The sequence below is a fragment of the Podarcis vaucheri genome, assembly GCF_965113315.1.
Source record: "Podarcis vaucheri genome assembly, chromosome: 15".
NCBI lineage: Eukaryota > Metazoa > Chordata > Lepidosauria > Squamata > Lacertidae > Podarcis > Podarcis vaucheri.
This window is the reverse complement of record NC_138753.1, coordinates 44,803,497-44,829,300: the sequence shown is the minus strand read 5'-3', so window position 1 is coordinate 44,829,300 and position 25,804 is coordinate 44,803,497. Positions and strand designations below refer to the sequence as shown.

Genomic DNA, 25,804 nt, shown 5'->3' with positions numbered 1-25,804 from the left:
TCTTTTGGTTCTATTTTGGAGTACTCTCATTCTTATTCTGAAGGAGTTTTCAATTGTATATGCAACATCTTCTTCTTTCAGTTCTAACCATTTTGCTAATTCTCTGATCATCTTTTCCTTTATATTCTCATTTGTCTCTTCCTCTATCCCTCTAAATTTTAAATGTAATTGTTTCTGTCGCATTTCTGTCATAGCAATATTATCCCAGATTTGTTCCTGCCTTTTGTTCACCTCTCTCATCTCTTCCTTTATTTTTTCAGTCTCTTTTTTCTGTTCTCTCATATCTTTTTGCAATTTTTTGTTAGTTTCCTCAAATGCTTTTGATTTAACAGATAATTCCTGGATTTTTGTGGAAAGTTCTCCCACCGCTCCTTCTATCCTCCTATCTATCATTTCTTGCATTTCTTCTAATTTGCTTTCTAAATGACTTTCATTTTGCTTAAACTCCTCTTTAATTTTAAGCCATAAAAAATCAAGATCTTTAATTTTCTCTTGTCTAGATAGTAGGACTTTTTATCCATTTGGCAAATTGGCACCAGCCTCTTGGTTTTTTCGCCTACCTCGTAGCAATTCGTCACAACTTTCTGGTACTGGCGGTTAGGCATTGGAATAGGTGTGCTGTGTTGGAGGATTGGGTATGTGCCATCATCTACCCCTCCTCTTTGGATATTCCGTTAAAGGAATCTGGCAGTCGTGGATCCTGTCTGATGCCCTGATGGTGGCTAGGGCCACGGCACGACCCCCGGTGACGTCATAGGGGAGCTTCCAGTTGTATTTGCACCAACAAGCTCCTCCCATTGATTGCTAACCCTGACATGACTCCCGGCTGTGCGGGTTGGAGTCTGGTATTGCTGTGTCATCCAATGCCTAAGCCAATACTACTCACATGCTGCAACCAATAAATGTTGTGGCCTAATTTTGCCCATTAACCTAAAATAATGTGTCTGTGTGTCTTATTATACTCCTATGCGGCTGGAGGCTCCTCGACTCACAACTATAGATTCCTGATACTAAAAAACCTGGGAGGCAAGCACTGTTTGAGAAGCCGACACAAAAGTGCAAAGTGATGCAGGGCCAGTGTAGAAATGACTCATTTTTGGCAGTATGGCATGATTTTATTGTTTTTACAAACATGGAGGAATATTGCTGGCTTTTGCCTCATGTTTTTCATTGCCTGTGGGCATTATGAAAAGCGTGAGGAGGGTATAAAAAAGCTTAATGTAAAGATCTTAATACTGACACTATTGACAGTCTACAACAATTTCTGTGTAATGATTTCATATATCTTCCGGGATTATCTGTTATCATTTATGCTGTATGTGAATGTTGATTTTTTAAAAGTGATTTAATATTTGAAATCTACATTTTAACAGTAAAATTAAACAATCTAAGAACAATCACAATTCCTCTCCTTCCATACATGCATGTGTCTGTTTATGAAATGTGGGTTTAAGTGCACAGGTCTGGATGCCTGTAAGCTCTCAAAATTAGTATTTCATAACCAGACAGAATGAACCAAGCCCTGTGTGCTTGTGTGTGTCTCCAGTTAATGATTTCAATGTTTTGGCTCAATGCCTTGGCTATCTGGAACCCAGCCTCACTCCCACACTGTTCACTGGAAACACAAGGAGACCTTGTGCAAGCTGTAGGTTGGCATTAACTTGAACTATGGAGTTGTGCAAATGATGTTGGCTTTAGGGGTGGGCCTTGAGAATCCAGATGGGCAGGGAACTATAGGGCATTGCTTCATAGAAAGGACAAAGGGGGGGGGAGAGGCACCTACTGAAAACCCCAAACACAAAGGACTAATAATGTCACCCGTCATTTATATAGCTCTTTCGGCTCCTCCAGACAACTTATTTATTGAGGCACCATCCTGATTTGCTTACATAAAGCTTATGCAGAGCTTGATTATACCCTGTCTTTATTGTGCAGCTATTTTGCTTTGTCTGTGGGGCAATTAATACAACAATAAACATTCAACCAGGTTTGCTTGCATGGTGCTTATGTCTTTCCATTAACCATTTGTTCATCCCATACTTTTCCCGGCCCATTTCTAACCTTCAAAATTTCCATTGAATGAAACACTTTAGTCTGCTTTAATTGTGCAAAGCTGAATTTCCTGATATGCGGTTGAAGCCCTCCTGCAATATACTGCCTGTCTGGAGGCACCCTTAGAGCGTATGTAAAGTGTTTTGCATACAATGGCTGCGTTCACGCATCATAAAAAGGCAGAGCACCACTAAGCTGATGCACACTGCTTGATTGCTCCTGCTGTGCTCCCCTTCTGGTGCAAGCCAGAGAAACAAGCCAAGAAGCCACAATTAAGCTTGATTTCCCACCCCTATGGGTGGTTTGCTTCTTCCTAACAAGCCAGACCAGCCTTAAACCCCAATCCCATGTTCACATGTCACAGGAAGCTAACATACGTTTCTCCAATGCAAATAGGGACATCCTACTCCGTAACGATGATGATGATGATGATGATTTTATGATTTATACCCTGCCCATCTTACTGGGTTGCCCCAGCCACACTCGGCAGTTTCCAACATACATAAAAACATAATAAAACATTAAACATTAAAAAAAAACTTCCCTGTCAGTAATGGTCACCATATTGCATAGGGGAACACAGGAATCTGCCTTATACCAAGTCATACCATTGGCTCTTGTCAAAAAACCAGAAGCCTTTTTACTAGGTATAATAGGTGAAGAGTTACCAAGAGAAGATAAAAGACTTTTATGTATGCAACGACGGCAGCAAGAATGCTACTAGCCCAGAGATGGAAGGAAGGAAGGAGAGTACCAAGAAGGATGGCAGGTGAAACGGATGGAGTAGGCGAGACTGATGGGGAAGATCCGAAACCAGGAGGATCAAGTCTTTTCTAAAGACTGGAATAAATTTGTAATTTATTTAAAAGACCACTGTAAATAGTTAAAATCTTTGGCAGGGATGTAAAGTCACTTGTAATGTGAACTTTTTTTACGGTAATTATGGTTATAGATAAGGGTAGATAAGGGTAAAATATTCAGTAAATTTAATCTTAAAGATGGAAGCATAGAGGGAGGGAAGGAGGTCTAAGGGTTCGAAAGAACGCTGTACAGTGGCACCTCGGGTTAAGAACTTAATTTGTTCTGGAGGTCCGTTCTTAACCTGAAACTGTTCTTAACCTGAAGCACCACTGTAGCTAATGGGGCCTCCTGCTGCCGCTGCGCAATTTCCATTCTCATCCTGAAGCAAAGTTCTTAACCCGAGGTAATATTTCTGGTTTAGCCGAGTCTGTAACCTGAAGCATCTGTAACCTGAGGTACCACTGTATTTTAATGTTTGAAATGGTTTTGTTTTATATGTATAACATTTTTCAAAAACTTAATAAAAAATTATATACACACACTAATAATATAATATAAATCTCTCGCCCTCCACAAAAACACACCTGGAGGGCATCGGGGATGTAAAAGCAGGCCGGGCGCTTTCCCTCCCCGCGAGGGGCGAGGCGGCAGGCGGGCTTCTTCCAGCCCCGGAACGTGGCGCTTTCCTGACAGGCCTCCCGCGCTCCACGCGTGTCTGTGGGAATCCCCTGGCATGGGCGTGGCCAAACTGGGGGGGGCGGGACACACCGAGCTATCTGTGACGCAGTTGGCTGGCTACGTGTTTTTATTTCTCTTCTTGGCTGAGGGGCCCCGCTGCGCGTGGACGCGGCACGCGAGGAGGCCTTTCCGGGCCGGGCCGCCTTCGCGCGCGCTCCTCCTTGCGCCTCTCTCTGCCGGCCCCGCCGCGCCTCCTCCGCCCGCGCACTCGGAGAAGCGGCGCCTGGCGGCTCCTGCTCCGCAAACCAGCGCGGGATCCGCCGCCGAGATTTCTGCGGGAGGTAGGACCGGGCTGCGCTCGTGTGAATGAGCCGCGGTTGCGGGTCGGGGCGGGCGGGCGGGCGGCGCGCCTCTGGAGCTCCGCGCCCGGCGCGCCTCCGCCTGACTGCCGAGGGCGAAAGGGGCGCGGAAGGAGGCCTTCTCGCTCGCTGGCTCCCCGGGCGCGTCTGAAGGGGAATCCACGAGTTGCCTAGAGGTCGCGAAGACTTCCCGAGTGCCAGAAGGGATTTTTGTTGCAACCACATTAATATGCCGTCAATTAAGTGGATTCCTACCCCCCCCAATGCTTTTTGGGGTAGAGTTGTGGTGCAGGTGGAAAAATAACGTTTATAGAGGACGTAGGAGCAAGTGAAGTGGCCCTGACAGGATTGCAAAGAGATTCAAGAGGCCTCCCGGAGAGGAGGCGCCCTGCAGCTCCCAGGATTGCCCACCGCGGAGCAGGCTGCCTGCGAGGGACGGTTGTCCGAAGGGCCACATTCACCCCGGTTTCGCCTGCTGTCCATTTTCTGCTTGCAAGTCTAACTAAATTAGGAAAACAGGAGCGGGGGGCACAGCAGGGTGTTGGAAAACCTAGCATGGAAGCGTAGATATCCTGAAAGCTGCGGGGCAAGTGGAAGGTGTTTTATTTTACAGGCAGATGAGCTTTGAAGAAAATTGTACTTTGTAGGTGCAGCAAATGGAACTGGACCTCAGGGCTGTTTTCTAGCTACCAAAGTGGATTAGGGTTTGGGAACAAACTAGAAATAAAAATTTCAATGGAACATTAAAACATATATATCTGTGGGGGAAATTGTGGGTCTGTGCTTGGCAGAACTTGCGTATATGATTGAGTATATTGGAACCAGCCAGACCTATGCTTAGATCTGATTATTTATTTATTTATTTATTGGGGCATTTATTTCCTGCCCTTCTAGTGTAAATATACCAAGCAGAGTGGCTGACAACATATCAAAATTGCAAATGCATTAAAATAGCAGACAACTCTACAGCAGCTAAAAAATCCTAAAGACGTTGGGCTGGATTCAGCTAACCTGGTGCACTAGGCAGCTCAGGGACTCGCACTGCTGCAGTGATCCTCCTGCTTCCCCCAAATCTGCTCTGTTGTGTTGGGAGAACCCGCAGAACAGTTCACAGGGGGGAGAGGGAAAATTGTTCCATCTGATAAGCAGAAATACTTGTGCTGATGGAATGGCTGTATTCATGTGACGTTGAATCCTACCATTGTTCCAGGGGTTCTGTTAAGGCCTGGAAATTGCATATAGCAATTGCATATAGTGGAAATTGCATATAGTGGGTGGGGTGGGTGCGGGGAGAGGGCGTCTCCAGCACTCCCACAGCCGTGCCCACAGCGGGACTTGCCCAGCATGCGAGGCCTGGAGCTTCAAAGCCCTTTTTGTACTGGGTAACTACGAGTGGCCCCGGCGTGTGAAGAGCTTTTCAACGCTTCGCCTTGCTTGGGACTTGAGTTGCACAGTTTCAACCAGCCATCCTTCAGCCGTGTACGGTTGAAATTTCCCAAGTCACATGCGTGTAAAACGAGAGTTTACTGTAATAGAGGAGGAGCCGGCAGGAGCATTAATGGCTACCTAGAGTAGTACAGGCAGTGGATTGTCAAGGCGACAGCAAAGAGAAGAGCAGAGGCCTTGCAGGCCTGTTACACCTCTAAGAAGTACAGCCACCGCAAACCCCCAGCCTATATCACCCCAGTGTATTCACAAATCAGAATCCTCTTTGGCCTCCTTTGTCAAAGTGCCCACACTAGGTGCTCCTCAGTCTGTTCTTGAAATGCTCCAAGGAATGAGATTCACCTTCATTCCCAATTAACCATTTATTTCACTGGTACTTAAAATATTTCTTCAGTTGCCCTTTTCCTTTTATTTAAATGCATCATTGCTTGTTTTGTGCCTTTATGAGGAGTAATTCATACTTTCATTTTTTGCTGACGTCTGTCCGTGTTCTCCCTCCCATGTGGGGTTTCCCCTCTTCCTGGGCTGCTTATAATAATCTTCAACTTTTCCTTTCTACAGTGGGCTTTCTGGTGCTCTTTATCTTTCTAACCCTCCTCAGAATTCTTTCCAGTTTGTCAACTTAGCAAAGGCACTTCTGATTGCTCAGAGGGTCATGGGGTGGTCTGAAACTGGTGCAATTTTCATGGTTGCTCTGCAGCAAATTGGCTTTTGATCTAAGGTCAGGAGACTCGTAGATTTTGTTTGAAAAACTCCTGAGATGCATCCCCCCCTTTCTGCTTCCTGCCTCAGTGTTTCTACTAAAGAATAGGCATAGGGCCACCAACGCCACACGGTTGCAAGCGGCTAAATTTTAAGTAAGGGCAGCTATTCTTTTTGTCAGGAGCCCTGCAGGGCCAGGAGTCCCCACCCATTCATATGTGACCATCCTTCAAGGAGGGGATCTGTTTCCTTCTGAGTGCCTTCTGGGGAGCAGGAGCAGAGGCCAAAATGGGCAGCACGGTCCCTGTATTTTCCTCCTTTGTACAGGAGGCTAGTTTCTGCAAATGCTCACACAGCCCTGACCAACTTCTGCCCAGGCAAAAGAGGCATTCTCAGAGTTACCAGAGCACATTCCATCTAGGCAGAAGCACACCAGGGGGTGGGGGGGGCAGCAGCAGGAGGTGCATCTGCCGAGAGTCTGTTTCAACTTTCTACCAAACCACGTAAAGCCTTCTCCTGCACTTAATAATTATAATAATAATTTATTATTTCTACCCTGCCCATCTGGCTGGGTTTCCCCAGCCACTCTAGGTGGCTTTCAACAGAACATTAAAAACAGAATAAAACTTCATACATTAAAAACTTCCCTAAACAGAGCTGCCTTTAGATGTCTTCTAAAAGTTGGATAGTTGCTTATTTCCTTGATATCTGGTGGGAGAGCGTTCCACAGGGTGGGGGCCACTACTGAGAAGGCCCTCTGCCTGGTTCCCTGTAACCTCACTCCTCGCAGTGTGGGAACTGCCAGAAGGCCCTTGGCGCTTGGCCTCTGTGTCTGGGCAGAACAATGGGGGTGGAGACGCTCCTTCAGGTATACTGGACCAAGGCCGTTTAGGGCTTTAAAGGTCAACACCAACACTTTGAATTGTGTTTGGAAACGTACTGGGAGCCAATGGTAGGTCTTTCATGACCATTGTTATGTGGTCTTGGCGGCCACTTCCAGTTGTAGCATTGCAGTAGTCCAAGCGAGAGATAACCAGAGCATGCACCACTCTGGCAAGACAGTCTGCGGGCAGATAGGGTCTCAGCCTGCGTACCAGATGGAGCTGATAAACAGCTGCCCTGGACACAGAATTGACCTGCACCTCCATGGACAGCTGTGAGTCCAGAATGACTCCCAGGCTGCGCACCTGGTCCTTCAGGGGCACAGTTACCCCATTCAGGACCAAGGAGTCCCCCACACCCACCTGCACCCGGTCCCCCCCAAACAATACCTCTGTCTTGTCAGGATTCACCCTCAATCCGTTAACCGCCATCCATCCTCCAACCACCTCCAGACACTCACACAGGACCTTCACCGCCTTCACTGGTTCTGATTTAAAGGAGAGGTAGAACTGTGTGTCATCTGCATACTGATGAACACCCAGCCGAAACCCCCTGATGATCTCTCCCAGCGGCTTCATGTAGATGTTAAAAAGCATGGGAGAGAGGACGGAACCCTGAGGCACCCCACACCTGAGAGCCAAGGGGTCTGAACACTCATCCCCCCAACACCACTTTCTGGACACGGCCCAGGAGAAAGGAGCGGAACCACTGTATAATTGTGCCCCCAGCTCCCAACTCCTCTAGATGTTCCAGAAGGATGTTATGGTCGATTGTATCAAAGGCCACTGAGAGATCCAGCAGAACTAGGAAACAGCTCTCACCTTTGTCCCTAGCCTGCCAAAGATCATCGACCAGCGCAGCCAAGGCAGTTTCAGTCCCATGATGTGGCCTGAATCCTGATTAGAAGGGATCCAAATGGTCTGCATCCTCCAGGTGTGCCTGGAGTTGTTCAGCAACCACTTGCTCAATCACCTTGCCCAAGAATGGAAGATTTGAGACTGGGCGATAGTTGGCCATATTGGCCAGCTCCAAAGATGTTTTTTTTAAGAAGTGGTTTAATGACCGCCTCTTTCAGTGGGTCTGGGAAGGCTCCCTTGCAGAGAGAAGCATTCACCACCCCGCAGAGCCCATCGCCCAGCCCTTCCCAGCTCGCTTTTATGAGCCAGGATGGGCAAGGATCAAGGAGACAGGTGGTCAGTTTCACTAGTCCAAGCAGCCTGTCCACATCCTCGGAGGTAACTTGTTTTCCAGTTGTCCAACTGGCTTTCAGCATGTCTTTCGTGAGGTCCCCACTTATTCCGTATCACATCCTTAACCCTCTCAGCCAGTTTTTCTATTCAGCTTATCTGTCTTTCACTCTCCACTGTTCTTCTTGCTCACAGCTTCTCCTTCCTCCTTTGCTGATCTTCCTTTCTTTGTTCTTCCTAAGGTTCCTGTAGCTCAGGGCCCACTGTTTCCTCTGCTCCCTCGTCCTGCCTCCGGACTCGCTGCCACTTGGATCAGGAGCACCCCACGTACTGCCCTTAGAAGTTGATGGACTACAGCAGCCATCGTTCCTGGCCCTTGGCGGTGGGGCTGATGGGAGCTAGAGTAAACAACATCTGGAAGATTCCATGTTGGCCACCCCCGCCTTAGTTTGTTTCATCCTGGGCTCTTCCTTTTCTAGAACTAGTAGGGAGAGCAAACCCCATCATTTCTCACCATTGGACATGCTGGGGTGGATGGGAGTTGTAGTCCAGCAATATTATTGTTGTTATTATTATTTATTAAACTTATACTCCGCCCTATACCCGGAGATCTCAGGGTGGTTCACAACAAGACCACAACATATAAAATCAAATATCTGAAGGGCCACAGTTTCCCCACCCCTCTTCAACACCTTGTGTGAGGTTTTCCTAGCCCTGCTCACTGGCTGCAAGGCACACCATACCTTAAAGCACACACACACCTGAGTCTTGGAAGCTGTTGTTACTCCTCACAATTTGCAGAACCCGTAGCAAACTACAGTTTCCAGGTTTCTCCTTTGGGGGTTGGGGTGGGCTGCTTTAAATGTATGATATATACACAACCATGTTTTACTAATAATTTAGACGTGGCCCTGTTTGGAAACATGCTGTTTGCAGTTTCCCTCCTCACCAGTTCTGTGCTATTTTTCTAGGAAAAGAGGTGCCAGAACTCGCCATGAACGCCTTCCTTGTCCCTAAGAGGTGCTGGAACTGAGTTCCTGCGAGTTCTGGCCCTGCCAGTAATGGTGAGTTTGTGAACATGATGTGAACTGATACCCCAGCAGGTCAGGTGGTGAGGGCTGGGAGGGGGTTTGCAGACAGACAGACAGGCAAGCAAAAAGCAAATGGCAGCTTTCAGTCCTTTGTTTAGTCCATTATTAGATCAGGTGTATTCCGGGAAGGGCCTATGGCTCCGCTGCAAAGCATGGGCTCTTTGAGAAGAAGCAAGACTTTCCCTTTCCTCCCAAGAAATATTATGTATTATTTGTACAGATAGCATTTACCATGCTGCTGCAAGGAGCTGTCTTTAGAGCAGGCTTGTCGCTCTACACCAGTCTTGGCCCGTTCTCCTTGACCTCAGCCACATGCACACAGGAAGTCTCCTGTTCCCACCAAGCACCTGCTTTGTGAAGCACATCCTCCCTTGACATCTCCCCTTGATGCCAGCTAGCCAGGAAAGGACTCTGCAGCAGCCTGGAGAGCTGCTCTCTGTCTGCCTAGATAGTGCGAGCCATGGGGGAACCGACTTGCTGTAAAGCAGATTTGTATTCTTTGCTCATTGCCTAATCATCTGGAGGCATCTGGCTGTAGGTGTTTGTGGAGACCAGATACATGAGTGCTCTTAATGCACAGTATTTGGTTTTTGAGCAGGCTGCTCAGGTGCAAAAGGGGAAGGGGCTCTAATAGCTGTGCAGAAGAGGGGATTTCAGCAGGTGTCACATGACAAGCTGAACAGGGTAAAATTCCCTCTTCTGCATAAATAGTATTAAGAAAGGAGTGTTGCTCCGTGGCAGAACACCAGCTTTGCATGCAGGTCGTCACAGGTTTGATCCCCAGCATAGGCAGGTGGTGCTAGGAGAGACCCCTGCTTAAGACCCTGGAGTAGCTGCTGCCAGTCAGTGTGGCAAATATTAAGCTAGATGGACCAATGGTCTGACTCAGAAGAAGGCAGCTTCCTGTGTTGCCATTAAAGGCGTAGGAGCCCTGTCTTCTTGGGTATTTGACCGCCCTATCTCTCAGTCTGTTGTCCTCTGGTAGAGAGATATTTTGCAGAGGAAACATCCAGTCTGAAGCCATAGAGGGCAGTTGCTAACACTGCTCAAGGATAAACGTTAGCCGTGCAATCTGGGGGTGGGGTGGGGAACATTTGGGTGGGGAATGGAAATGTTTACATGGAAAGCAGAAAGGAACAACAGAATTGGCTGCAACAAGTAATGAAATCCAGACCGCCCCCACCCTGCAAGAAAGGGCCATGCCAGCATCTCCCCAGAGGGAGCCAGAAACTTTGCAAAAGAAAGATAAGTAGGTTGGGGTGAGTAATGCTGTGGCTGGAGGCATGTTTATTGGCACCTGGTACTTGGGGGGACACCCCCCTTCGTAGCGGTTTGGAGAGGGGGAGTGAGGCTTGGTTCTCAGGATGGTGGGACGTGGCACACTTGCAGGGACTGGGGGTGGGAATGGATTTGGCACCTAGGATCACACGGCGCAGCTGTCCAAAGCCTGTCTAAGTAGGAGAGCCACATTGCAAAAATCTTCACGCAGCTCAGAATGGAAAACACAGCCGTGCTGTGGCTGCTCCCCTCCTCCCAGACCCACTTTCCAGCAGCTCCTGCTGCTCTTTCTGAGAGTGTTTGGGCTCTCTGAATCCTGCTTGCTGGGAATACTAGTGAGGAGAGGGCTTTTGCTCTCAGGCCCGTCTTGTGGCTTCCAACATGCATCTGGTTGGCGACTAGGAGAATGGGATGCTGGATCAGACACGGCTTTGGTTTGTTCTAGCAGGGCTCTGCTTATAAGGACAGAGGGCAGGTCTCTGGTCAAGGACACCTGGTGCAAAGTCTGCCTCTGACAGTGGCCCAGTGGGTAACTTGGGGCAAATCACTATATTTGCATAAGTCCCCACATACATACAGATTTATTCCATTTGTTTCATAGGTTAGGTGAAGTGGAATAAAAATTATAAAGCATGTTGACATGTCAGAGTGCCAAATAATGCAGCAAAAACACTTTAAAGACTGGCAAGTGTATTATGGCATAAGCTTTTGCAGACTACCCCACTGGAAATAATGAGCTGGAAGCGTTGTTTTTCAATATTTTGGGTCACCTGATGATTGACCACTCAGGGGTCAGGGATGGGGGAGCTCTGGGTCCAGCTTGCTAGCCAGATCCTATTCCGGACCTCACCCCTGAGTTGGGAGAATCACCAGGATAAGAGGAAAGACCCTTGTCTTAAGAGACTTTGGACAGCCATCATATTTCAGGGAATATTGGGTTAGAAGGATTAAAAGCCAACCTGCTAGTATAATAAGGTAAAGGTAAAGGTACCCCTGCCCGAACAGGCCAGTCTTGACAGACTCTGGGGTTTGTGCGCCCATCTCACTCTATAGGCCGGGGGCCAGCGCTGTCCGGAGACACTTCCGGGTCACGTGGCCAGCGTGACAAAGCTGCATCTGGCGAGCCAGCGCAGCACACGGAACGCCGTTTACCTTCCCGCTGGTAAGCGGTCCCTACTTGCACCCGGGGGTGCTTTCGAACTGCTAGGTTGGCAGGCGCTGGGACCGAGCAGCGGGAGCGCACCCCGCCGCGGGGATTCGAACCGCCGACCTTTCGATCGGCAAGCCCTAGGCGCTGAGGCTTTAACCCACAGCGCCACCCGTGTCCCACTCCACAATACTTACTTGAGATTATAATATAGAGCAACCTTCAAGGCTGGGCATATAACTAGGAATGGGGTAACCTGTCAATTTTGCTTTCTCTTGTTTTCTCATTTTTCCAGTCTTAAGCTCAGTTCCTCACATTTCTACATTACTTTAAAAACAAAACAAAAACAGCTCTCAATTTTTTTTAATCAGTGTTTAGGTTCTGCTAATATGCACATGCTTCTATGCGGTTTTGCCTGATATACATTTTTTTGCAAACTGTTCGCCTTTATAATGCATTTATGTTACTTTTGCTGACATGTGCATTTCTATGCAGTGTTTACTTGGGTGTTCACATTGCTTGGCTGGAGAACTGCATTGCAAAATTTAGAGAAGTGCAAGTGTCAAAGGATAGCTGTATTTTGGTTTGTGTAATGTTTGAAGAAGTGCAATTTAGGTAGGTATGCATTAAAATGTGAACCGAATTGAATTGCTCCCCTAATTGAATTGTAACCCAGCCCCAGCCCCGTTATGCCTTTGTATGCACTGAGTAAGCAGCATCACGACTTGGGTGGTCAGAGAAGTTACCCAAATAGGAAATTGTATCTTAATAGCATCTTTAAGCAGGAGTGGTTGCTTAACAACAATAGCTAATAGTATATTTAAGGAACATAGCTCTTAGCCCCCTCACTTTCACTGCTGCCGCCCATGTAATTTCTTGTTTGTCACCTGTGGACATCTCCCTCCCATCTGTAGTCAGCTGAAAAAGCAAGAGGAACAAAGATCAGCTGGTAGCACGAGGCTCTTTTCTCTCTCCTCAGCAGAAACATCGACTTCCCCTCCCACCCATACACGTCTGCCCTGGAAAAAATAGGGACTGGCAGCAAAATGGAGCAAAATGCGGCAGTGAAGAACAATGCCTGAGCTGATCTGGGTGGGAGGGAGATAATACTCTGAGGCTGCCCATCCATATTTGTTTGACAGCAGCCTAGGACCTTGCAGCAGGCAGGAGAGGAACAGCACCAGGTTTGGCCTTGCAGGTTTTGCCACCCTGTTTGTTAGTCCTCCCCAGCCGCCCACTAGATTTCTCAAAAGAGGCACGCCAAGGCTCAGTCTTCAGATTGTTGAATTGCTGGCAGAATCCAGATGGGGAGCAACATGCAGATGCTGCAGCCACCCACCTGGTTTCATACAATTGCTCAGCCAGTTTAAATTGGTAATGCAGATGTTGCACTCACCTGTGCTGGGAAGTGGGTTCAAGTGCTGCCTGGAGAGGGCTGAAGAGAGGCTGGGGCTGCAGTCCTATACCCACTTACTTAGGAATAAGTTCTACTGAACTCAGTGAAGCTTACTTTTGAGTAGATATAAGATTGTGGTGTAGGCCCTACTAGCACACTCTTCATTTCCTTCATGTTGTTAATCATCATCATCATCTTCAATCATTCATTCGTTTGTTTGTTTGCTGCCCATCTGACTGTGTTCCCCCAGCCACTTTGGGCAATTCCCAACAAAAAAATAGTGAAAACACAATGCAACGTGACACACCAAAATCTTCCCTCCACAGGGCTGCTTTTAGATGTCTTCTAAAAGTGTGGTAGTTGTTGTTCTCTTTGACATCTGATGGGAGGGCGTTCCACAGGGCGGGCGCCACTACCGAGAAGGCCCTCTGCCTGGCTCCCTGTAACTTTGCTTCTCGCAGGGAGAGAACCACCAGAAGGCCCTCGGAGCTGGACCTCAGTGTCCAGGCAGAACGATGGGGGTGGAGATGTTTCTTCAGGTCTGCAGGGCTGAGGTCGTTTAGGGCTTTTAAAGGTCAGCACCAACACTTTGAATAGCCTTCCTCCAAGGCGACCTCCAGCTGCCGCGCTCACTGTCTGTCAGTGCAACAGTAACAGCAGCATGCCAGACCATATTCCAAGCAGGTGGGTTCTCCCTTTCCTTTTCCTGCTCAGGCACGCTGCCCTTCCCACCTTCCATCTCCACTTCCTGCAAAGTAGTTTCCCTGCGGGGTGTGGAAATGTTTGCATGTTGTGCGGGGGGGGGGGGGACTTAAGATCCCTTTATGCAATATGCTTAAGTTGATGTTTGAGCAAGCGCATACTTTTTGTTTTGAGCTACTGTTACCCCTGATTCTCTGATTCTGCCTTTGCAGGAAAATGAGCATTGGTTTTATTGTGGTCAGTGCAGAGCCCAGAATCAGTTGTGTGCAAAAACCAGCCCTTGCCAGGTGGCGTAAAGAAAAATATGCTATTTGGTGTATGCCAGAAAGCTCCAGCCACACCCATGTAATGCCACCTCTTCCTATCCGCAGCCTTCCTTTCTTCAAAGCTGAAATGGGGAAACTGCAGCCTAAGTTAAGGGGACCTCATCCACTCTTGGTGTGCCCCAGCTCACCATCTGATCTAGCTTCACCCAAACCCCTTGTTAAAGGAGCAAATATGAAGCGATATCACAAAGAAAGGCACCTCTGAGTATGTGCAGAGTACCATTCTCTCACTGCTGAGCGACTGGAGTCTGTTCACATGCTTAAAATTAAGCAGTAGAACTTCCTTCTGGTGCAGATTTCTCCCATCATTGCTCTGCGCCATCCTAAGCTTAGCCAATTCCTTAAGTTGCAGCTGTGCATATTTTTACAATGCAAATTCCATGCTGTTACGGCTAAAATCTGGGTGCGGGGTTACTCTGCCACCCAGCTCATCGGACTAAGTCCGTGGGTCCCTGCGGAAGAAAATGAGCTCAGCCGGACGCAGGAGCAAACTGCAGAAGATCCAAGTTTATTGCGCAACAGGTTCAAGGCGAGATTGAACAGAGAGAAAGGGGTGACATGAACTTTTGAAATTTCCCTCCATATTCCAGAATACAGTGCATGAAACGTCACGAATACATTACGGGAAGGTTGGGTTTCACAAGTTACATCATGAATATACTTTACACGTCATGAATACATTATGAAAAGGTGGGATTACATTAATTAGCATTTTCGGATGAGGGAGGGGGGATATGCGGAGCGGGAAATATACATAGATACACATTTATTGAGTACCGGTGGTGGCAAGACAATGGGTCAGAGATATACATCGTCTGCCACCTAATATTGCCTAGAGGAAAGGTTTGGCGAAACGATCTGACAGGATTAAGAAGTTCCTGCGTACGTGACCTGTTGCTTTGGGGATTATGGAAGTAGGGATAGCATCATGGAGTCCACGGGGAACTGAGTTGAATGACACCGAGAGCGAAGAAATCGGAGTTACGGTTGATTTTATATCAATTCCTAAAGATTTCAATGATTTCAAACCCATTCTGTATTATAGGGCAAAAGCAGAAACAGAATGGATACATTGTAACAGGAGGTCCCTGGTTTCGGATCCATTGTTCTCGCCGTGGGGGGGGGGGCGTCAGCAGCTTGTCAGGGGTAAAATGAGGCGTGCAGGAGCTCCCTGAGCTAGCTTCTGCAGGACGAATGCATGGCTGTGATTGGCCAAAGCGGGGCCATAGGAATAAGCGGGGCCTCGGATGTTCCTAGAAGGAAGGGGGAAAGGAGCCCCCCCCTTCCATTCCGTATCAATGCCATTACCATTTATTTAATAATATTGATAATTTATTCTCCCAGTTATGGGGCCTTTAGAAATCCTTTTCAAGAGTCCCTGGTTTCTGAGTGTTCTGGTTGCTTTCCTAGCTTTTTTAATCAGAAATAGTTTTCATCGCCAATGTAACCTTTCAGGTTTTATTTGCTCATGAGATGAGTTCTATTTCAGAAGAAGTCATCAGCTAGGAGTGCCGGGCTTGGGAGGGTCCAGAGTGGAAGCAGAGCTCTGTTCCCTAGTGCAGAGCAAACGGAGGACATAGATGATGCCTTCCTGGAACAGATGGCCAAGCATGCAAAAGGAAGGGAGATAGTAGTAATGGGGGACTTCAATTACCCAGATATTTGTTGGACGTCAAACTCAGCCAAGAGCATAAGGTCAAACAGATTCCTCACTGGCCTTGCAGACAACTTCATTGTCCAGAAAGTGGGAGAAGCAACAAGAGGAACAGCCATTTTAGATCTGGTCCTAACCAATGTTGATGACCTGGTTAGTGGGGTAGAAGTGGAAGGATCATTAGGCGCGAGTGATCATGCTCTTCTGAAGTTTACTATACAGCGGAAAGGAGCAGCCAAGCATACTAGGACTCAATTTCTTGACTTTAAGAAAGCCGACTTCATAAAACTTAGGGAAGTGCTGGGTGAGATCCCATGGACAGTAATACTAAAAGGAAAGGGAGTTCATGATGGCTGGGAGTTTGTTAAGAGGGAGATACTAAAAGCACAACGTCAGGCAATACCAATGAGACGGAAACATGGAAGGTGCCTAAAGAAGCCAGGGTGGCTATCTAAAGAACTTTTAACTGAGTTAAGATTTAAAAAGGATGTGTACAAAAAATGGGAAAGGGGGGAAACCACCAAAGAGGAATTCAAACAAATAGCCAGCACATGTAGACACAAAGTCAGAAAAGCTAAAGCACAGAATGAACTCAGGCTTGCTAGAGAGGTTAAAAGCAACAAAAGAGGCTTTTATGGGTATGTTCGTAGCAAAAGGAAGAACAAAGAAACAATGGGGTCACTCAGAGGAGAAGATGGTGAAATGCAAACAGGGGACACAGAAAGGGCTGAACTACTCAATGCCTTCTTTGCCTCAGTCTTCTCCAATAAAGAAAACAATGCCCGACCTGAAGAATTTGGAGCAAATGATTCAGCAAAGGAAACACAGCCCAGAATAACTAAGGAGATAGTACAAGAATATTTGGCTAGTTTAGATGTATTCAAGTCTCCAGGGCCAGATGAACTGCATCCAAGAGTATTAAAAGAACTGGCAGATGTGATCTCAGAACCACTGGCAGTCATCTTTGAGAATTCCTGGAGAACAGGCGAAGTCCCGGCAGACTGGAGGAGGGCAAATGTTGTCCCTATTTTCAAAAAGGGGAAAAGAGAAGACCCAAATAATTACCGCCCAGTCAGTCTGACATCAATACCAGGGAAGATTCTGGAACAGATCATTAAGCAAACAGTCTGTGAGCACCTAGAAAGGAATGCTGTGATCACCAATAGTCAGCATGGATTTCTGAAAAATAAGTCATGTCAGACTAACCTGATCTCGTTTTTTGACAGAATTACAGGCCTGGTAGATGAAGGGAACGCAGTGGATGTAGCCTACCTTGATTTCAGCAAGGCATTTGACAAGGTGCCCCATGATATTCTTGTAAAGAAGCTGGTAAAATGCGGTCTTGACTATGCTACCACTCAGTGGATTTGTAACTGGCTGGCTGACCGAACCCAAAGGGTGCTCATCAATGGTTCCTCATCATCATGGAAAAGAGTGACTAGTGGGGTGCCACAGGGTTCTGTCTTGGGCCCGGTCTTATTCAACATCTTTATCAACGACTTGGATGATGGACTCAAGGGCATCCTGATCAAATTTGCAGATGACACCAAACTGGGAGGGGTGGCTAACACCCCAGAGGACAGGATCACACTTCAAAACGACCTTGACAGATTAGAGAACTGGGCAAAAATAAACAAGATGAATTTTAACAGGGAGAAATGTAAAGTATTGCACTTGGGCAAAAAAAATGAGAGGCACAAATACAAGATGGGGGACACCTGGCTTGAGAGCAGTACATGTGAAAAGGATCTAGGAGTCTTGGTTGACCACAAACTTGACATGAGCCAACAGTGTGACGCGGCAGCTAAAAAAGCCAATGCAATTCTGGGCTGCATCAATAGGAGTATAGCATCTAGATCAAGGGAAGTAATAGTGCCACTGTATTCTGCTCTGGTCAGACCACACCTGGAGTACTGTGTCCAGTTCTGGGCACCACAATTCAAGAAGGACACTGACAAACTGGAACGTGTCCAGAGGAGGGCAACCAAAATGGTCAAAGGCCTGGAAACGATGCCTTATGAGGAACGGCTAAGGGAGCTGGGCATGTTTAGCCTGGAGAAGAGGAGGTTAAGGGGTGATATGATAGCCATGTTCAAATATATAAAAGGATGTCACATAGAGGAGGGAGAAAGGTTGTTTTCTGCTGCTCCGGAGAAGCGGACACGGAGCAATGGATCCAAACTACAAGAAAGAAGATTCCACCTAAACATTAGGAAGAACTTCCTGACAGTAAGAGCTGTTCAACAGTGGAATTTGCTGCCAAGGAGTGTGGTGGAGTCTCCTACTTTGGAGGTCTTTAAGCAGAGGCTTGACAACCATATGTCAGGAGTGCTCTGATGGTGTTTCCTGCTTGGCAGGGGGTTGGACTCGATGGCCCTTGTGGTCTCTTCCAACTCTATGATTCTAGGATTCTATGATTCTAGGATTGCCAGCCCTGGACCTGGGAGCTGCCTCTGCTCCTTTGAGGACGGTTCAGAGAGGCCTCTTCCATTACTTGACGGCTGAAGATTTTATGAAGGAGTTTTGAGAGGAGAGAGATGAAGTTATATGTGTGGAGTTTGATATGCTTTGACTGAGTCATATGTTCAGTGGTTTCTAAGGGAGTATAAATCAGCTCCAACAGTTGCTGACATTTCACAGGAAAAAATGGGGATACCATTGTAACATCTCTGTTACCATACTAAAGAACATGGCCTGAGGACCCCCCCCCCTTTTTCTGCTGTGCCTTCTTGGAGGGTATCTGTTCTGTATGCTGTATTCTGGGGTAGCCAACTCAGTGCTCTCTAGATCTTGCTGATCTACAACCGGTGGTGAAGCTACCTGCTCTGGCACCAGGAGCGGCGTAATCCAGGAGCGTGGCCAGTGTGCGTCCCAGGGGGCGTGGCGCGCGTTGGGGGATGCACGGCAAGCGGTGCATGTCCCGGGGGTGCAAGTAGAGCACCGAGCACCCCGGGGGGTGCCCACGATGTCACTCCCGGGTGGCACCCAGGGCACACCGCCCCCCTGCCCCCACCTTCGTCCGCCGCTGACTACAACTCCTATTATCCTTGACCAATTTCCATTTTGGCTGGAGGTTTTGGGAGTTGCCATCCAGCAGCATTTGGAGAGCACTGCATTGGCTACTCCTGCTGCATTCATTTACTCTGGGATAGCTTGCCCTCTGTTTAGCTAAAAGTTAACCTCCCACCAGATAGCTGCCTGAAGCCCCCAGGGTGGAGGCTTTGCGCAGCTAACCCCAAGCTAGAAGAGCGAGACGGAGCGCTGCGCAGTGCTCCGTCTCCCTGTTCTGGCTTTGGGCTTAGCCGCGCAGCCTGCACTCGCTCTATAGGACGCACGCACATTCCCCCTTAATTTTTGGAGGGGAAAAAGTGCGTCCTATAGAGGGGAAAATACGGTGGGAAGGTAAACGGCGTTTCCGTGCGCTGCTCTGGTTTGCCAGAAGCGGCTTAGTCATGCTGGCCACATGACCCAGAAGCTGTATGCCGGCTCCCTCGGCCAATAAAGCGAGATGAGCGCCGCAGCCCCAGAGTCGTTTGCGATGACCTAATGGTCAGGGGTCCCTTCACCTCCCTGTAAAACATGACACAAGTGCAACTGATTGTCTGGGACTTTCTCAACATCTCTCTCTCAGCTACTCAGTTTTTTTTGTTTATAGCAGCAATTTTCAAAGTTTTTAGCTTTGTGAAATGGCCCTCCCATCAACTTGTCTGTCATGGAAATCAAATCTTGCATGTTGTGGACAGCAGCACTGCCAGGTCCTGGTTTCGGAGCAAACGTCTGAGGGCCCCCCCTGAGGAGAGTAAGCAGGATGTTTGCAATGTGTTCTAAAGAGCGCACTCAATTCAGTGTGGCTCCAGATGACCTCAGCATTCATCCTAATTTGCTTACACAAGGCCCATGTGAACGTTAGACTGCATCCGGTCTTTATTGAGCAATAGTTTTGATTTTTTGTGTGATGAGGTTATGCAACAATGAGCATTCATCTTGATTTGTTTGCAGGATGTTTGTATGTCTTCTGTTAATCACTCATTCATCCCACACTTTTCAATCTGTTTCCCCATTGCTTTCATAACCATAAAAATACTGTTTGTGCTTTAAAGTGGATTTGTTGCAGCAGGGCGACAGAGCGGTTTGCTTTAAACATAAAATTCCCGTATGTGCTTGACTCATACTTCCAAAGTAGTGGCAATGTGGAGGCCGCCTTATGCAGAGTCACTGGGCTTCTGGCCTTCGGCCATCACACTCACTCCATGTTTATGTAAATCAAATAGGGTTTGTTTTTGTTCTTAAATATTATTAAGTGGTCTTTACATTTTGTCAAATAAAATAAATAAACTGAGAGGATGCCATAGCCTAGAATACATGCAATACTCCCCTTGTGATAGGAATTTTGAGGTCTTAAAGGTAAAGGTACCCCTGCCCGTACGGGCCAGTTGTGTCCGACTCTAGGGTTGCGTGCTCATCTCGCTCTAGAGGCCGTCCGAAGACACTTCCGGGTCTTGTGGCCAGCGTGACGAAGCTGCAGCTGGCGAGCCAGCACCAGCGCAGCACACGGAAACACCGTTTACCTTCCCGCTATAAAGCGGTACCTATTTCTCTACTTGCACTTAGGAGTGCTTTCGAACTGCTAGGTGGGCAGGAGCTGGGACCGAACAACGGGAGCTCACCCCGCCACGGGGATTCGAACTGCCGACCATACGATCGGCAAGTCCTAGGCACTGAGGTTTTACCCACAGCACCACCTGCATCCCGTTTTTTGATGTCTTAGATATATGGAAATGTTCATAAATGTACCAACCAAGCACATACATAGATCAGCACAGGAAGACTGACCTGGAACCATTTTGATTCCCAAACTGTCCCAAACTGACCAAACGTTTTCCCTGCAAGGTCAAAGGAAAATGGAGAAGCCTCCCCATTGTCTTTTCCTTCACAAATCCTGTCTTAAGGGTATGTCTGTGTTTGAATAGGCTGTGAGCCTGTGACATGGCCCAGGAACTAAGTATTTAGCACTACAAAAGACTGGCCAGGCTCCCCAGGCAATCCAATCAAGTAACCTGCCAGACAGGAGATAAACAACATTCAAATTTCTGTTTTAGACCGCCTTTTCTGTGATGTAGGTATGATGTATCTGGGGGGTGGTCTTAGGTTACACCCCTTCTGTGATGTATGTATGATGTTTCTGGGGGTGGTCTTGATCTAGAGGATGGCAATTTCAAAAGTCTTTATAAGGCCTTGCATGCCATTTTTCTGGGTTCCTCCTCTCTCCTGCGTGTGAGGGGAGCCCCCTGTTGCAACAGATCAATAAAGATCAGGCTTACTAGCTGCTTTGCTTCTCAATATTCTCTGGTTGGCCTCTGTTATTTTCTCCTACCAATAGGGAACCTATGTAAGGACTCTATATGGGCTCTTGGATACCCCATAAGGGAAAAGGGCAATTTTTGTTTACAATACCCTGTGGTTGCACGCTGCTGTTTTTCATTACCAACCGTAATGGTTCTATGGTTCTACGTTCTATGATTCTGTTAATTACAGGGGTGTGGAGCCTGACCTGTAGCCCTTCAGATATTACTGGACCTCAGCCTCCCTCTACCACTGACCATTGACCGTGCTGTCTAGGGCTGGCGAGAGCTGGAATCTAACATCATCTGGGGGGCACAGGTTAGCCCCCCCCCAACCGCTGCTTTGGAATGTAGCTGTTACACAGTGACCAAACTATGACTCTCAGGCAGCTGAAAACAGAAAGCAGGTGGTGAAGAAGTACAACAACCTGGGGAATTTGATGCTTTGCTTCTATGCACCACTTTCTAGTCCTGAATAAACGCACAATGCATTGGTCTGCGGCCATAGGGCTTAACAGCACGGACGTGGTAGCTTAATTTAATGCAGTTTGGAAAGTGCTTTAAGAATAGATCCCATGAGAACAGAAAAGTGTGTGGCAGGGAGGTTGCACAGTGATGCAAACAAATTATTCATTTGTTGTATGTGCAGCAGTGGCTGTCTCTAGTCAGAAAGTGTTGCCTGATTGTACTGTTGCAGATTTTGTGGCAGATTATTTAGCCTTTTGAGATCAATGGCATTTTAGCATCATTAGCTAATGTGTGCCCTGATTATAGAATCATAGAATCATAGAGTTGGAAGAGACCACAAGGGCCATCGAGTCCAACCCCCTGCCAAGCAGGAAACACCATCAGAGCACTCCTGACATATGGTTGTCAAGCCTCTGCTTAAAGACCTCCAAAAGAGGAGACTCCACCACACTCCTTGGCAGCAAATTCCACTGTCGAACAGCTCTTACTGTCAGGAAGTTCTTCCTAATGTTTAGGTGGAATCTTCTTTCTTGTAGTTTGGATCCATTGCTCTGTGTCCGCTTCTCTGGAGCAGCAGAAAACAACCTTTCTCCCTCCTCTATGTGACATCCTTTTATATATTTGAACATGGCTATCATATCACCCCTTAACCTCCTCTTCTCCAGGCTAAACATGCCCAGCTCCCTTAGCCGTTCCTCATAAGGCATCGTTTCCAGGACTTTGACCATTTTGGTTGCCCTCCTCTGGACACATTCCAGTTTGTCAGTGTCCTTCTTGAACTGTGGTGCCCAGAACTGGACACAGTACTCCAGGTGAGGTCTGACCAGAGCAGAATACAGTGGCACATGATCTGCTCCAGAATCTTCCCTGGTATTGATGTCAGACTGACTGGGCGATAATTATTTGGGTCCTCTCTTTCCCCCTTTTTGAAAATAGGGACAACATTTGCCCTCCTCCAGTCTGCCGGGACTTCGCCTGTTCTCCAGGAATTCTCAAAGATGACTGCCAGTGGTTCTGAGATCACATCTGCCAGTTCTTTTAATACTCTTGGATGCAGTTCATCTGGCCCTGGAGACTTGAATACATCTAAACTAGCCAAGTATTCTTGTACTATCTCCTTAGTTATTCTGGGCTGTGTTTCCTTTGCTGAATCATTTGCTCCAAATTCTTCAGGTCGGGCATTGTTTTCTTTATCGGAGAAGACTGAGGCAAAGAAGGCATTGAGTTCAGCCCTTTCTGTGTCCCCTGTTTGCATTTCACCATCTTCTCCTCTGAGTGACCCCACTGTTTCTTTGTTCTTCCTTTTGCTACGGACATACCCATAAAAGCCTCTTTTGTTGCTTTTAACCTCTCTAGCAAGCCTGAGTTCATTCTGTGCTTTAGCTTTTCTGACTTTGTGTCTACATGTGCTGGCTATTTGTTTGAATTCCTCTTTGGTGGTTTCCCCCCTTTCCCATTTTTTGTACACATCCTTTTTAAATCTTAACTCAGTTAAAAGTTCTTTAGATAGCCACCCTGGCTTCTTTAGGCACCTTCCATGTTTCCGTCTCATTGGTATTGCCTGACGTTGTGCTTTTAGTATCTCCCTCTTAAGAAACTCCCAGCCATCATGAACTCCCTTTCCTTTTAGTATTACTGTCCATGGGATCTCACCCAGCACTTCCCTAAGTTTTATGAAGTCGGCTTTCTTAAAGTCAAGAAATTGAGTCCTAGTATGCTTGGCTGTTCCTTTCCGCTGTATAGTAAACTTCAGAAGAGCATGATCACTCGCGCCTAATGACCCTTCCACTTCTACCCCACTAACCAGATCATCAACATTGGTTAGGACCAGATCTAAAATGACTGTTCCTCTTGTTGCTTCTCCCACTTTCTGGACAATGAAGTTGCCTGCAAGGCCAGTGAGGAATCTGTTTGACCTTATGCTCTTGGCTGAGTTTGACATCCAACAAATATCCGGGTAATTGAAGTCCCCCATTACTACTATCTCCCTTCCTTTTGCATGCTTGGCCATCTGTTCCAGGAAGGCATCATCTATGTCCTCCATTTGGCTTGGGGATCTATAGTAAACTCCCACAGTGAGGTCTCTGTTATTCTTCTCTCCCTTAATTTTGACCCAAATGCTTTCACTTTGGCTTTGAGGTTCTAAATCTTGGATCTCTTCACAGGTATACACATCCCTGACATATAACGCCACTCCTCCTCCTTTCTTGTCTGGTCTGTTTCTCTGAAATAGATTGTATCCCCCCATTCCAATCGTGGGACTTATCCCACCAGGTTTCAGTGATGCCTATTATGTCATATTTAATTTGCTGTACCAAGAGCTCAAGCTCATCTTGTTTATTTCCCATGCTTTGCGCATTAGTTTACAGACATTGAAGTCCATTAATCATTCCCCCATGTCTCTTATTTAAGGATTTTTTCCTCCCACCACTAGGTCTGCATGCTGTTTGCTCCATTTGGTCTATGACATTTGGATGATCATCTTCATCAATTGATAGACTCCTACCTTCAGGAGCACTGTCTCCCTCCCCCACATTAGTCAGTTTAAAGTCCTCCTGATGAGGTTTCTGAGATTTTTGGCAAAAACATTTATCCCAACCGTTGTGAGGTGCAGCCCATCGCTTGCCAGAAGTCCATCTTCAAGAAACTGCAGTCCGTGATCTAAGAATCCAAACTGTTCCTGTTTACACCATTTGCGAAGCCAGCTGTTCACTTCCACTATTTTTCCCTCTCTCCCTGGGCCACGTCGTTCAACTGGGAGGACAGATGAGATGACAATTTGTGCATTTAGTTGCTTCAGTTTCCTGCCGAGAGCCTCGTAGTCTCTTTTGATCTTCTGGAGGCTATCGCTTGCAGTGTCATTGGTTCCCACATGAACCAAGAGGAAGGGGTATTTGTCAGTGGGTTTTATGATTCCTTACAGTCATTCAGTTACATCTTGGATCTTAGCTCCGGGGAGACAGCACACTTCCCGAGACATCTTGTCAGGCCCACATATCACTGCTTCTGTTCCCCTCAGTAGGGAATCCCCTATCACCACTACACGCCTCCTCTTCGGTTTGGTCGGGGTTCTTCCGCGAGCTTTCCGTTCCAAGGTTGCCTGCACATTCCCTGAGGACTGACTTTGCTGCTCGTCTTCATATACCTGATCGACTGTAATGAGGGAGAGATCCTCAAATGGAGTCTGCTCTTCGTCTTCCATGCTAGGGGAGAGGACCTCAAAGCGATTGTGTATTTCTAAACAATCAGAGCGAACCCTGGGCCTCCTACTTCTTTGAGTCACGTTTCTCCATATATCTGGCACCTGTGATGGTGAACTAGCCTCCTTCTCAGGAGTCCCCTGTCTCCTCCTTGGTGGAAACGGTGTGCTCTGTTGCTTCCAAGAAGAGCTCCAGCTCTCTAATTCTTTGGAGCGTAGCTACACGTTCCTCCAGTTGCTGGACTTTGTCTTCTAAGAGGGCAATCAACATGCAATTGGTGCAGGTAAAGCTGCCTGCAACCTTTGGCAAGATGGCAAACATTGCGCAGGAACCACAGGCGACTGCAGCTGTTCCCTCCCCCTCCATCCTGAGAACGTGTCATTGGGGGTGGCTACAGCGGTCCTCCATCATAAAAAGCGTGAAGACAGGACAAATAACCCCCCCAAAAAAACCTAGGTCTCCTCCAACAAACGTTTGAGACTAGCTCCCCTAAATCTAAAAGATGGGTCAAACTGCTGCCCTACAAGCTCTGATAAGCTCCTCCCACAGCTAATCACCTGCCTCAACAGAAACCCTGCCCCCTCTGACCTTTGCACAGGGAGAACAGCTAATCAGCCACAAACGCACACACAAGAAAACAGGGAGAGCAGTTCCTGCTCCTCTTTGTCTAGAAAAATAGCATGGCAGTTATGCCACTTTATAAAGTTCCACATATACTGGTGGCACTTCATTAAGTCTCTATGTGAGATTCCAAAAAATCATTATTTAACAACTATACGGTTATATCCCACTACAAGTAAAATATATGGATATAGTCTTTTTGCTGTTCCATGTTTTTTTAAACTGCAGGATGTGTGTCCCAGCACAGGAAAGAGTGAGGGTCTGTGCATCCTCCATTAAAACAGAAAAGAAAATTGTGGTGGTCTGGGCCAAAATAAGCTTCACTGCTCGTTATCTAGCTAGATGAAGCTACCAATATGATATAAATAATAATAATAATTCTACAGACCTTTCAAGAAACACATTTTAAACAAAATGGCGTAGCTGTGGCTGTTGGTGGCGGCTGTGTCACTCAGCACTAACTGCATCAGAG

General features: G+C 47.2%; 1 protein-coding gene across 9 annotated transcripts in view; it reads left to right on the top strand.

Annotated features, from left to right (window-relative positions):
* The first annotated feature begins 3,801 nt into the window (after positions 1-3,801).
* Positions 3,802-25,804, top strand: part of SORBS3 (sorbin and SH3 domain containing 3) — a 79,118-nt gene continuing 57,115 nt past the window's right edge. For 5 of the 9 annotated variants that reach the window (XR_014213837.1, XM_082200320.1, XM_082200319.1 and 2 more), the window contains exon 1: positions 3,848-3,872. The gene's annotated coding sequence lies outside the window, so the exon portion shown is untranslated. Of the gene's footprint in view, positions 3,873-10,335; positions 10,458-25,804 lie in introns of those variants that run through there. The other 4 variants (XM_082200322.1, XM_082200326.1, XM_082200324.1 and 1 more) reach the window with 4 other exon arrangements.